Here is a 12284-nt window from a genome sequence, read left to right as displayed (position 1 = left end):
GGATCCTTAACCCACTGAGCAAGGCCAGGGATCGAACCCACAACCTCATGGTTCCTAGTCAGATTCATTAACCACTGAGCCACGACAGGAACTCCAAAATTACACCATTTCAATAAAAGAAATCAATTATCATATTTTTCACTTTAAAAAAATAAAGAAATTATGGCATTTCATCAGCATCCTCCTGTTTGCCAATTTATTCTCCCTCCCAGGAGAATTAGGGGTTGGTGGGCCTATAATCTGCAAGCTCTAAATGAGCAAGGACTACATGTGTCTGTGTATTGCTGGGTGGCCAGCATCAGGCCAGACCTGGCAAATGGTACTTTTTTATTGAGACAACGTGGAGATGTACCTTACTGACAAATACACCCCATTCTATTAACAGATTAACAGAAGATATAAGTTCCACAGTCAGTTCAGCTAAAATGTGATATATGCATTCCTAAAAATCACCCACTATGCAAAACTGTGCAAGAAAAACCACAGAATTATGGAAAAAATTAGGCTGGAACTCAACATTCAAACACTTTCTCAATGGCATATTGGAAAAACAATTTTTAAAAGACCCAATAGAAAAAGTTGCACATGCTCAAAGGTTCAGAAAAACATGTGAATACTGCACTAGATACAGTACTTCCTCCAGAAAAAGGCTCAAAGTTGCTTATAAAAGTGAGCGTTGGAAGAGTTGAAGCTTGCGCGTTATTGCAAAGGGGTGGAAGGACGGTTTTCTGAAACCGGAGGAAAAGCTGGAGCAGAGCTATGAATCAAGACACACACAGAAGACTGGGTGGTAGACAGGTGTGTGAGGAGTACCTGCAGGTACAGGTGGACAGCCTGCATTTCCACAGGACCCCATTCACATGGGTGCGTTTTTCTGCTTTCACCCAATGTTTCCTGCAGAGGAAATGGCACACAAGCAAAGGCACATTTTGCATAATATTTAAATGGTTCCTTAATCTATCAATTACAAGGAAACAAATGTGTGTTTTCTAGACAAGAGTTACAGCCAAAGTGACTGTATTTTCAATTGCTTAATGGGCTTCCCTGTAGAAAAACCAACAGGCTGCTACTTGATTTGTCAGACGGTGGAGCCATGGGAAATGGATAGATCTTGGAGAAGGCAGCCCTGTTCTTGAGAGAAAGCCCATGATTGTAGCACTCAGAGATGCCTGACCATCCGTTTCCATGGAGGGCGGTGGATACCACGTTACAGGAGGGGTTCAGGCAGAGGATGGCCATCCGTCAGACTGGCTAGTCTCAAAGTCTTTCGAATATAAATTCAACTATAAATTTAAAAATTCTTAATAGTATTATTTAAGTTGCAAGGACAAGACTAACCAGGCGAAAACTTGAGAACCAAGTCAATAAAATGTTCATCGTGCTCACAAAATGCTAAATTTCTGATGTGTTGGTATATGTGCGTGGCTATGTATGTGTATATGTGTTGGTTCGTCTATGTGTGTTGACGCATGTGTGTATATGTGTTGGTGACATATACGTGTGTCTGATCTATTTGCAAATGGATGAACAATATTGTGTGTACGTACTGGAGAAGATTAACCCCAGCTACTGAAACAAATAAACCCTCAACTTCTAGTGCGTTAACACTTCTGAAGTTTATTTCTTGCTTAAGTTCATTCTAATGGGTGTGCCCTGAAGGAAAGAGAAGCTTTCAAGCTCACAGTACTTTTCTTCATCAAGCCAGAGGGGACCAGAGCATGGAGAGTTGTACGGGAAAGCATGTGGCAGTGCCTGATAGGAAGGAGGCTGGTACATGTGATCTAGCTCTGTCCTCAGGAAGGGGGTGGATGGCAGACCTGGGGATCTCTGGCAACCTCTGCTTCAGCAGAACCCACCTTGTCCACATCTGCCAACCCCTGTCAACACACTGAGAAAAGTTAACTCATTGCGGGGGCGGAGGGGGGATAAAGCCAACATTTATTAAGCACCTATCATATGTTTAACTATATTCCTTGTACATGTGTTAATAATGTTTCATTTAATAATTCTAATTGTGCTGCCAGGTACTGGTCTTCCCATTTAATGATAGAAAGGTTGAGGTTAGAGACAAGAAGCAAGTCGCAGAAGGAACTTGAACTCCAAACAGAAGATGCTCATTCTGCTTTCTTTTCCTTTGGTCCTTTGGAGGCACTCAGTTGGTAACTTTTGGCTTAGGGAGGACTGAATCTGCAGTAACGATAACGTAGAGAGACTTGGATGTATCTTCAAAGATGGGGAGGGATGGGAAGGGGGAGGGGGGACATAGACTCTGATGGGGGAGCTGGTCCTCAATTTCGTCGCTAAATGTGTATCATTTGGGCACACCATTTGTTGTCACAGAAACAGCACACAGGCTTCAAATCTGGACCAACCGCCGTTTCTAGACTGTCCTCAGTTACTTGTGGCCACCTGTGTGCTTACTCCAGCCATCCACCCAAATTTCAGTTTCTTCAACTAAAAAACAGATAATTAACCGCTTTTCTGGAGTGAGCTACGAGTCCATTAATCGACAGTGTGCAAGTGAATGTGTTTTTAAGCTCTTAGGTGCTATATAATTATCATCATTACAGAAAATAGCCATTTGTGTCGCTAGAGTAAAAAAAATAATAATAATAACAGGAAAATCATATTCAGGTTGTTTGTGGGGAAAATACAAAAACTTGATCTTGAATACAGGGGGAGGAAAAAAAAAAGAGTCTATTTTTCCTCCTGCTGGTTCAATGATGGCTATTAATGTTTTTAAATCTTTTGGTTCAGTCTTAAGGACTTACTTTTCTGAGGTCTTGTTGCAGGAGAAAAGCCCATGGCAGCGATTTCCAGTAATCTAAGTTAATAAACTGAAAACTAACTTTTTCCCAAAGATTAAAAAAAAAAAAAAAAAAAACCCTACCACCTTTGACAAAATAATTGCACCAGTTGTAAAACAGCCAAATGCTGGCTACACGCAGATACATCATCAAGGCCTTAGTGTGGAAAACAAAACAAAACAAAAAAATTATGTATATATATCGAGAACCAGAGAACCTATTTTGTTCTCTTATTTTATTTAATTTTCTTTCTCCAAGTTATAATTCCTTCTGTTGCCATCAAATGTTTGGCCAATTTCTGATGACACGTCACTGCACAAATAAAGTTTGAATTAAAGGAAGAAAAAAGAATTGGTATTTCAGTCACTCTTCCCATCGACCCTGTCTTTGTCCGCCTGCCATGTTGGAAAGAATGTTCTGGAGTTTGCAAAGGTGGGGGAACTGCTGAGCTTTCGTCCCAGCGGTCTGCTTTTAGAATGAAGAAGGAAGAGGAATCAACATTTGGACAGTGTTCACCATCAACCAGGATGTAATATGGCACATCATTGAATTCTGTCAAGTAGGCTGGGATATCACTGCCTCCAGCCATCACTGGAGGCTCAGAGAGGCTACATCACCTTCCTGAGGCTGTCACATCATTGGGAAGTGTCCATACCACAACTCCAACGCAGGCCATCAGGATTTTGAAGGAAATTCTTTGCTTTTAAAGAGATCGTTGGTTGCCTAGCATCATGAACCCCAACAAAATTAGACTGGCTTCCTTTCTGGGGGGGTGTGTTAGTCAGGATTCTCCAAAGAAAGAGAACAGGATGTTGCATTTATTTAGAGAGAGAAAGATTTATTTTAAGGAAGTGCCTCATGTGATCATGGTAGTTGAATAAATCCAAAATCTACAGGGTTGGTTGGTAGGCTGAAGACCTAGGGAACAGTCATAATTCTAGTCCAAAGGCCCTCTGGTGGCAGATTTCCTTCTCTCTCAGGGAAGGTCAATCTTTGTTCTATCAAGGCCTTCAACTGATTAAACGGGGCCCACCCACATGGTGGAAGGTAATCTGTTTTACTCAAAGTCTACTGATTTAAATGCCAGTCTCATCCAAAAAAAACCCTCACAGAAGCATCCTGAATCATGTTTAACCAAACATCTTTAGCCCAGCCAAGTGGACATATAAAACTACCCAATCACAGGGGAGTAATCCATGATGAGATTCAAAACAACAAAGAGAAATTCCTAAGCTGAGAATCTCCTCTCCTTGTTGGAAAACCAGTTGAAAACACATTCTCATGTCAGCTTGTCAAGAGGGAGGTCCATTGTTCCCAGTGCATGAAAAGGCTGAGGTGGCAAAGAGCACAGAAGTTATGGGACAAAACATATGAAGGTGGGCATCTATCATCTACAAATCCCAGATTTCCTACGTAGTCTCCATGTCGCATTTTCACTCCACAGTGTAAGCTCATCCATCACCAGGTTGTCCCTCTTCTTTTATGAATTTTATTTGCTTCTGACAAGTAAATCCATTATGGGGGGTGGGCGTTTACACAAACTGGGGACTCACTGCAAGTATAGTCTTTGCATCATTGTTGTCATCACAACACATCGCAATACCAGCTCAGGTGGGCAAGGTGCAGGGCAGCCTGTTCCACATGTGCCACCACAGTTACCTGAGGAACTGTCACTATCAGCCTCACAAGAGGGTATTGTTATGTGCGTTTTGCAGATGAGGAATTGGAGTCTCAAAGAGGTAGGACAAGTTTTCTAGAAACACCTAGATTGTAAATGGTAATGCTGAGTTTTAAACTCACGTGCGTCTGTGCTGACACCTGTGCTGACATTTGCCCAACGTGACATTTTTCCAATGCATTATTCCTTTTGTCTCTGATATTTTATCCCCAGTGTTTATGCAGAATGTACCTCGCTCTTGGGTTTAAAATATTTGTTTTATTCCACGACTCCCATTTAAAAATCAAGAAGACTCCACCTGTAGAGTGCTGGAAGATTCTGTGTCTTGCTCTGGATAACATAAAAAATGATCATCTTAGGGACTGAAGTTTCATGAGCCTTATGAAGGTAGGCCAGACCTCAATGAAAGAATTCAAAACTAAAACCCAGAATTTTAAAACCTACCAAAAGACAAAACAAATCCAAAGAATAGAGCAATAAAACCAACCGCAGGACCTGAGAGTGTCCACACCGAAAGAGACTAACTGAAACGTGGCTTCTTTGCTTGGGCGTTTTCATCACGTGACGCTGTCACGGCTCGTCTGGGTGTGTTCTTGTCATCCAGCCAGACCACCTCTCAGGGACCGAGCCTGGCACACATGCTGCCTCGACACAGGCTCGCAGGGTGAATGAAATCGTGTTTCTGCCTTGGCACATTTCATTTGCTCAAGTTAACCTGGTATGAGTCAAAAACCTCATCTTGTTTACCAATTACGGGTTCTTGGCAGAGGCATTTATTACACACCTTAAATTTGCAAGGTTATCTTTTTCCCTTCCTGCTGTGCACTCACCTTTAGCTTCCTTATCTCCTCCCTTCCCTGATAAGTGCCCACTCACCTAAAACACGGGGTAATGATGTTTATTACCTCACAATGAAAATATTGTTATTTATGGTTACAATCAGGAAGTCATCAAATACGAAGGCTCACATTTGGCGAAGCCCTTTCAACTGATTGTTGATGTAAATGAAAGCATTCGTTCATCATCTCATCCATTTGGGGAAGAAACAATCAGCCAGGCAGGTGGATTCTCCTTGTAATACCTTTTTAATATTCAGTTCGCTAGAAGCCAGTCTGCAACAGAAGAAAAGAAATTAAAGAATTTCAAGATAGATTTAAGTCTAGAGCAAGATACAAAGTGGGCATGCCTGTCACCATCAGCACACAGCAGGCTCAGGGCAGGCAAAACTCAGCGACGGATCCTCTTCGCTGGGAAACTTAACAGGGATGTTTAATCAGGATGCACTTTGCCATAGCAACGCCGCCACTCCACCCAGTGTCTTCCACTTAGCCCCATGTGAAAGAGACCATCATGCCAGTTACATCAGTAACTGCCCAGCCTTACAGCTGGCCATCTTCAACATCTCAGGGATGTCACATTTATAGGCTACGTCTTAGGTAACTTACCTATGAATGAAAAATTAGATGGGCTCAAAATTATGACTCTAAAAATGTGTCCATAATGGCCATCTGAATGGCCAGGTCCCATTATACCATTAAGAAGGGAGTAAAATGTTCTGGCTCTAACACTTGTAATGATTAATACTGAGGCTCTCAGTTTGTAATAAAAAAGGAAAAAGGATCCCATTGTATTATTCTCCAAAGGGTTATATATATATATATATATATATATATATATATATATATATATATTTTTTTTTTTTTTTCCCTGTAAGGGATCAGTTAACAAATAGTTGTGACTTTGTGGGTGGGCCATACTGTGTCTGCTGCAACTATCTAATTCTGCTCTTGTAGTGCAAAAATCCCCCACAGAGAATATGTCAACAAACAAGCATGTCTGTATCTCAATAAAACTTTGTGGACAAAACAAGTGCCCAGCCAGTTTTGCTCTATGGACCATAGCTTGCGGATCACTGGTCTAAAGCATTGTTACCCAAAGTATGATTCAAGAACCCTTAGCCATACAGAATATTCTCAAGGGAAAAGAAGATTCTCTAAGCAAATAAGTTGAGAAGCACATCACATCTCAACTCCCTTGGACATTTATGATGTACATTAGCCCCTTACGTGGGCAGAAAAATCCTACTACAGAGAAACTGCTTAAGCTAGAATGTTCCCAAGTATATTTGACCTTTTCCGGGTACCTACCCGCTATGCTGACCCTAAAGGATTCTTGTTTGGAAGGATGTTTCCCAGAAGCATGTGTTGGTCAGAAGGCTCTGGGATGCAGAAAAAGGAAGAGTTTTAACCTCACTTTGCCAAACTTTGTCTGGGTGATCCATGCTCTGGGGTGACAGAACTGGGATCTAGGGAGACTAATAGATCCAGCAGGTAAGAACCACAATTACTTGGTGGGGAAACTTTGTCTTAATGGGCTGAAGACTAACCAGGAAGTAGCCTCACAAACACATGGAAGGACCCATTTAAGAGACCCAAGTCTTGGTCTTCAGTTTACCATTAACCAGCTCTGTGGCTCTGGAAAGCCGATTCACCTTTCCCAGCCTCATTAGCAAAATCACCTCCTTCAGCTGGAAAAGGAAGGCATTTGCTGAGGAAAACCCTAGGGGTTTTGTTACAGTGCTTTTGTTTCCACCGTGGGATGAGATTTGCTGTCTTTCAGGACAGCTAGAATGTGGAGGCAAATTCGTAGCACGAGGAATATGCAGAAAGATGGAACAGCACTTTTTTTTTTCCTTTCTTTTTTGGCCGCCCCAAGGCAAATGGAGTTCCCAGGCCAGGGATCAGATTTGATCTGCAGTTGCAACCTACCCAAGAGCTACAGCAACACCAGATCCTTTAACCCACTGTGAAGGGGATTGAACCTGCGTCCTAGTGCTTGCAGAGCCTCCCCTCAGCCCTTTGCACCACAGCAGGAAACCCTGGACCAGCCCTTCTTACCCATGGGCTTGACTTCTTGGCTTTCAATTTCATGAAAACAAACTTGGCTGGGGTTTGTTTCTGGATTCAGGCTCACAAGGTTCCAGGCCCCAGGAGGAAAGAAAGCAGCAGCACGTCCTCATGAAAACCACTGGGTGGCCTTGCATTCGGATGCAGAAGTCCTGATCGGAACCCAAGTTCAGGTGTATTATTCATGGGACCGTGCAGAGATTACACGCTCTTCCTCCCCTGGCCTCGGTTCCCCCCTGGCCTCGGTTCCCCCCGTGTCGCTGGAGATAATGAAGACCCAAAGGTACTTTCTAAACTGTTGTGATAAGCGAAGGATGTTGTCTTTAATGCCACAATCGCCACCATCGCTGTGGTTGCTCTGTAGGAAGGATAAAAGGCAAAACAAAATTACATTGTCAGAGTTCCCGTTATGGTTCAGCAGGTGAAGAACCGGACTCATATCCACAAGGATGCAAGTTTGATCCCTGGCCTCGCTCAGTGGATTAAGGATCCGGCATTGTTGTGAGCTGTGGTGTAGGTCTCAGATGCAGCTTGGATCTGGCAGTGCTGTGGCTGTGGCGCAGGCTGCAGCTACAGCACAGATTTGACTCTAGCCTGGGAACTTCCATATGCCACAGGTGCCGCCCTAAGAAGAAAAAAAAAATTACATTATGAATATCATACCCTTCTTAGAGCTGGCAGAGCTTTGGAGGGAACAGCCATTGCTTTGTAGCCATGGTGTGGATTAGCCTTCTCCTCTGCGGAAAAAAAAAAAAAAAAAAAAAGCCATGTTGAGAGAATGCCTCAAACACCAATAAATACTTTTGACACATTATTATACATAGAAACAATGGTTACTAATGGGACATACTTTGTGGAGAAACAGGGAGACAACCTCAATTTTTGCAGCAGAAATATGCTAGAAATCGCAGGACAGTCTATCCCACAGAAGGAGATGAAGAAATTGGCCTTGAATCCAAAAGTTTGCAAGGATTTAAAAAAAAAAAAAAAAAACACATGACTTGGCTTTCTGGAAAATGTATCCAATTGAATTTCCTTTCAAAGGAGAACTGAATGATTCCTTCATTTCGGTTGGAGCCTGGCTTCATAAATACCATCTCTGCACAGTATATTACACACATCATTTATTCAGCAGATATCATAATATATTCAGGGCTGCTCTTAGGGAGAGAAATTTCAATATTAGATAAAAATAGTGAGAGGGCGACGGTAACTGTGTTTGTCTGGTACACAGAGTAAATAGGATTGTTAGTGATTGCTAAAGGCTTCGGGAAAAAGATAGGGAGACAAAGATAGCCCGTGCCAGATGCTGAGCCAACCGGTTGCAGAGGTTCAAGGAAGCTTGATTACCTTCTGCCATCGTGTACTTCTAAGCCCGGCCAGAGATGAGTTCCTCCTTCCCTATATCTTCTCCCAAGAATAGCTGAATGTTATCCTAATTAGAAATCTCCTCCGATTTGGAAACAGGCTGGCGTTGCCTTCCCTTTCCATTCTTTCATCCTCTGCTCCTCTCTCTCTCTCCTTCTCTTTCTCTCCCTTTTGCTCCCTTCTTTTCTCCCTCTGTCACACACACACACACACACACACACACACTCTCATGATAATGTTCAATGTCCCAAAGAGTCAGATGTCTCGGCCAGGCTTCTACCACAAGCTACCCACATGGACGTGACCTTGGTTGCGGCGCTCAGCCTCTCTAAACGTGCATCCTTCAATCTGCATCAGGAGGTTGATTGTACATTTTCCTGTTCATTTCCTGTACATTTCAGGGCTGAACTATATTGACCATCAGGGACACCCAGGCCTGGCCATGTGCCGGCCCTGCTTTAACTCATTTAATCCCCAGAGCACCTGAAAGACGGGTGATGTGATGGATGAGGAGCCAGAGGTGTGAAGAATTTACCAAGTTGGCCCAAGGTCACATCAAGGAGTTGGCCCAAGGAATTCCAGCCCGAGCTCCGTGGTTCCAAAGCACAGAGCAGAGAGCACTGGACAACCTCTATGAGGCCCAGATCTGCAGTGAACACTCCTCCGTCTCATCGTTCAAGGCTGTGACTTCTGTGTGTCCATTAACATACGGTGCGTTCATGTGCACAATTCTGTGCTCGCTACCCTGAGCATTGCAGAAGTGTCCTGCTATGTCATCAAGAGCCTGAAAGACAGTTGGAAAGCGTGGACCTGGGAGACAGCTGTGATTTTATAGAAGAAAGGAGAAAGTAGAATAAAGGAGACTCTGCTGATGCCAGGCAGAGGGGAGGTGGCCCTGGGCTGAAGGGGTCCGAAGGCACCTGATGAAAGAAACATTTGGAACCGACCATGAGGTCAGGTATGGAAATGGGAAGGAACAAAGCAGAGGGCAGGAAAGTGAGCGGCATCTGGGCTGTAACAACAGCAGGGCAGAGCTGAAGACTCTCTCCTGCAAGGGGAGGAAGGCCAGGAGGCATTATTAGTTGACTTGAGCTCATTTTTATGTTCCAGTTTGTTTTGCATCATGCTGAATGCCAGTGGAATGCCTCCAGGGACTCTGGAAAGGCTGGTTGAGTTTTTGACAAAGATTCTCAACCAGGTAGCTGATGAGCAAGGTTGCAGACAGATCTTATAATGGTAACACTTCACAAGCTCCACCAAAGCCCTCTACATGGCACATAAGGCATTTCTTCGTTATCTTCTGGTTGTGGACAATATGGATGAATAGCTGAGAATGTAGCATCTAAATTATTACAATGCACTCACCTCCTCCTACTTATTCTCATCTATTCTTCTGGGCTCCATGAATAGATGGTTGGATGGGGCAGACATCTCACTGTGGGGGTCCCCACTTGTATCTTTCCCTTCAGCTCGTCCACGTGGGGCCCAGTTGGGACCCCCACTCAGGAAGAGCTGGGATGCTCGAGCAATGTTAGTGCCCTGTGGGTCTAGCACTTGCTCTCCAACTTCTGTCCTTGCCTCACAAAGAACTTCTTTGTTTCTGTGCCCACCAGTCATAATTTTTGTGTTATTTCCAGAAGCACTAGGAAGTTCCCGGGCTAGGGATCAAACCCTTGCCATAGCAGTAACCAGAGCCACAGCAGTGACGATGCCCTCTGAGCCACAGGGAAGCTCTTCTGAAGCATGCTGACAGTTTCAAAACTGGGGGAGGGTGATTCAATCTTAGCAGGGGGCCCCCTTGTATTCTCCTGAGGGAAGAGAATGAAATTCCATATGTAGGAAGATTCTTGAATCTGTCTTCATCTACTCTATTCACCCACCTTCAGAAACAAGCTCTAGACTGGAGTATCACAGGTGCTGGTATGTGTCTTCCTTTTGTTTCTACCTTCTGGGGGCTCAGTTCCTCCAGCAGGGAGGGGGCTGGCTGCCTTCCTATGGAAGTTCCCTTTTGGCCACTTTATTCCCACAAGGTCAGCTTCCTTCTCTCCACAGACAGATGAGGAGGCTGAACTTCAAGGCTGTTACAGAGTGCAAAAAAATAGAGAGGATGGGAAGGAAGAGAAGGAAGGATGGAAAAAAGAGAGAGGAGGAAAGAGGGAGGGAGGAAGGGAAGAAGAAGAGAAAGAAAGAAAGAAAGAAAGAAAGAGAGAGAGAGAGAAAGAGAGAGAGATGAAAGAAAGAAAGAAAGAAAGAAAGAAAGAAAAGAAAGAAGGAAAGAGAGAGAGAGAGAAAGAGAGAGAGATGAAAGAAAGAAAGAAAGAAAGAAAGAAAGAAAGAAAGAAAGAAAGAAAGAAAGAAAAGAAAGAAAGAAAGAAAAAAAAGAAAGAAAGAAAGAAAGAGAGAGAGAAAGAGAGAGAGAGAGACGAAAGAAAAAGAAAGGAAGGAAGGAAGGAAAAGATTCCAACACAAGTGGATCTGATTTCAAAGTTTTCATTTCTTCCCTTATACTCAGTTTGGTTCTCTTGAATGAAGAGCTTGAAGGGGAAATGCTGGCTCGGTTTTGCCATCTGTAAGGTGGGGCTGTGAAAAGTAAGGCAGAGGCTGGTTGGAAGAATGGAATTAGCCATGGCTTATGTGGTGGTGGGCAGGGGGAGCCAGGTGCCCACAGATGCCAGTGGGATTTCAACCTGGGTCTTCTACGGGAAGAAGGGAGGGGTGGTGCAAAGTGCTGCCAGGTGGATACAGGAAATGAGAGGAAGCTCAAGTCCCCCTCAAGCTCAAAGCTCATGATCAGTCTTTTGATTTCAAATGGAGTGTGAGTGGCGGCAAAGCCAGACTCTGCTCAGCTGTGTTTTCCCTTCTCTCCTTCTGACCCCATCCCCTCCCCGTCCACTGTCTTTGAAAGAGCAGGTGGAGAATGGAGAGAAATTTGGAAGTCAGGTGTTTTTGCCTCCTCATTTCCCTCTGTATGAGTCTGACCTCTTGAACTCTCTGAGATTCCCCTTCTTCCTGCATCAAAAGGAAGGAATCAGGCTAAATTATTTTAAGATTTTTAAATCTTAGCGTCTCCCATCTTCCTCCTCTGCTTAGTCCCCTCCTCCTGAGAGTCACCTTCTGTCAAAGAAGCTCAAAGGCCACATGCAGAAGACACGACCAAGAAAAACCAAAGCTGGCTTCCTCCCTCCAGGTAGATTTAGGCCGGGGCTGAGGGATGCAAAGAATCTGGATGGTAACATAAAGTCCGGTTAATGTCCTGTTCTGGAAAAAGTCTCCAACCCAGACAGGCCTCCTGGAAACACTCACGGGGGTGGGGGTGGAGGCTTGCTCAATGCTCCCCCCGTCTGCTCTGGGCCCTCCCTGCCTCTCCTTAGCAAGCACAGACAAAGTGTGGGAACAGGCTTTGCGGAAAGGGAGGAGAAAATGAGACTAGAAAACAGGAAGCAAGGAGAGAGAGGAAGGTAGAAGATGGAGCGAGAGCAGGTGCCGGAGAAGAGAAGCAAAGCAGAAAGGACGGAGGCAGGAAGG

The 12284-nt window shown here is 44.1% G+C and overlaps 1 long non-coding RNA gene across 3 annotated transcripts in view; it reads right to left on the bottom strand.

Annotated features, from left to right (window-relative positions):
• Positions 1-273: 273 nt before the first annotated feature.
• The window catches only part of LOC102161430 (uncharacterized), a 32711-nt gene continuing 20700 nt past the window's right edge, over positions 274-12284 (bottom strand). For 2 of the 3 annotated variants that reach the window (XR_014809345.1, XR_298883.4), the window contains 2 exons: positions 8055-8128; positions 274-5597 (listed from right to left, as the gene is read on the bottom strand). This is a non-coding gene — a long non-coding RNA (uncharacterized LOC102161430). Of the gene's footprint in view, positions 5598-7382; positions 7750-8054; positions 8129-12284 lie in introns of all 3 variants that reach the window. The other variant, XR_001304012.3, reaches the window with a different exon arrangement.

The sequence above is a fragment of the Sus scrofa genome, chromosome 7 (genome assembly GCF_054392235.1).
Source record: "Sus scrofa isolate SSC_HxYL_T2T_F1_AM1 chromosome 7, Sscrofa_HxYL_maternal_Yorkshire_Landrace_v2.0, whole genome shotgun sequence".
NCBI lineage: Eukaryota > Metazoa > Chordata > Mammalia > Artiodactyla > Suidae > Sus > Sus scrofa.
This window is presented reverse-complemented; position numbering and strand designations above follow the sequence as displayed.